This window comes from Lolium rigidum, chromosome 5 (assembly GCF_022539505.1).
Source record: "Lolium rigidum isolate FL_2022 chromosome 5, APGP_CSIRO_Lrig_0.1, whole genome shotgun sequence".
Classification (NCBI taxonomy): domain Eukaryota; kingdom Viridiplantae; phylum Streptophyta; class Magnoliopsida; order Poales; family Poaceae; genus Lolium; species Lolium rigidum.
The window spans coordinates 226,320,288-226,322,499 of record NC_061512.1 but is presented as its reverse complement, the minus strand read 5'-3'; positions in this window follow the sequence as shown (position 1 = coordinate 226,322,499).

Below are 2,212 nucleotides of genomic sequence, written 5' to 3'. Positions count from 1 at the left end.
ATAAATAAAATTGACTACTCTAGATGGGATCATATGAAATGAAATGACTTTGAAAACCTTGGAATGATGATTCATTCTATTGAAAGATTTTGAAGGTGAATATGACCGGTGAATGACTTGGTGAATTTTACGAAAGCTGATGGTTGGGTTCGGATGCGATACCATTCCAATTTACAAGTACCCCCACAATACCTGATTATGGGTAGGGCTTAACTGGAAATTTATGTGTCTTAGTATGGGTTCCCTCTAAACAAACGTCATCGGGGTTATGCCAAAAGCTGCCTCCACCACAACACAAAAGAAACGACGATAAAGATGAGGTGAATGTCCGGCCCAAGCCCCGTGCAGTTCCCGGTTGATCTGCGGTTTTCACCGGGAGGCCAAGCTCATGGGGAGAGGTGCTCATACTAGGTTATGTAAGTAAAAGGTTATGGTTGATGATCCGCGCATCGAGTTACGATTATTCAGTGGTTACCCCCGACGGATGTAATCAAAAGTTGTGGCACAAGTGTACAACCTCTCGCAGAGTGTAAACCTATTCGAATAGCCGCGTCCACGGTTAAGGACGGTTGGAAAGGCCATACTGTTCCGTCATCAGACCATTTTCAAAAATGTGACATATGACTTGTGTTTTAAATTTTGAAAGGTGAAGGGTGGATTTGAATTAAAAACACAACCGAGTTGTGGGAATGACACTAATGTTCCCACTTGAGTTAGTCTAGTGATTCAAGCATCTTTACTAAATGTTTATGAAATAAACTTGGCTTTATGCAAATAAACCTAGAGCTTAGTATCCCCTTACTAGAATTGATAGTTCTTACACTAGTATTAGTTTGCGAGTACTTTAAAGTACTCATGGCTTTGTCCCCTGGCTATTCAAATGGCCAGACTTTGAAGGAGAACAACAAGTACGAGGAAGATGGACAACAGGACGTCTACGACAACTAGGACCGCTCCCGACGTCAAGCGTTGGCCTCGTGGATTAGATAGCCACTACTACTTCGCTTCCGCTATTTGTGATGTTCGTTGATCGATAGATCAACTACTATTGTAATATTGGATCATGTGATCTACCTTTGTAAGACGATTATGTGTTGTAATAAATGATGACTCTATGATATTCAACTATTATGTCTCGCAACAACAATATTCCCGGGATTGCGATGTACGGCATAATAGGCATCCGGACTTAAAAATCCGGGTGTTGACAAGTTGGTATCGCAGCCATTGTTTGACCTTAGGAGACCCTAGTTAGAATGGACGTCTGAAAAACTTAGTTTCAAAACCAATGAAGTGAATATTTATGAAAACTTATTCTCTCTCTTATCCTTGAAATCTTTTCAAAAAGAGAAGTCCATGCTCTACTTTTCCTTGAAATTCTACCTAAAATTTTGCACACTTGATCACTTTAGTAGAACTCACACCTACGCAAGAGTTTGTATCGAGATCCCCTTGTATCGTAGAGCGGTGAATGGTTCTTAAAACCAACGGTGTGTTAGCTTTGTAATGTGTGATGTTTGGTATGAATGAAAAAGTGTTGTTGGTTTTACCCCCTCAACACTACTCAAGTTTTGAAACTTTTCAAGTTTATCTCAAACAAACCATAGAAATTTCCCGCTTATCTTATGATCCACCTTATTATTCAGATGGCCCCTCCTACCCGCAACAACCCCCGTGCCCAAGCCAACCGTATGCACCTTGAGCACGCCAAGATGACTGACACCATCAACATCCTTGCCATGGAGCGCAAGGCACTTTGTCATCAACACGCCAAGAAGGACTACCTCATTGCTCGCCTCCGCGTCCGAATAGCGTCACTGGAGCAACTCATCCCAATACCCAACCATGCCCCCAGAGGCAAGTCCACTGTGACCTGCTATGAATGTGGTGTTACTGGTCATTACTCTAGGAAGTGCCCGATAAAAGCCGCCAACAATGCCCCAAGGACCGGAAGCAATGATGTACCCATTACCCAAAAGGACAAGTCAACAAGTAACCTGCTATGAATGTGGAACTCGTGGGTCATTACTCCTATGAATGCCCCAAGAAGCTTGCTAGGACTGCCTTCAATACCGCCGCAATCGCCCAAGCAGCAGCGCTATGCCACAACCGGAAGGAAGTTTGCCCCAAACTACCCACACAACCGCAACGGTCATTACTACCACTTGAATGCCACCGAAGCTCGTGAAGCACCACAGACCATGCCAAGTAT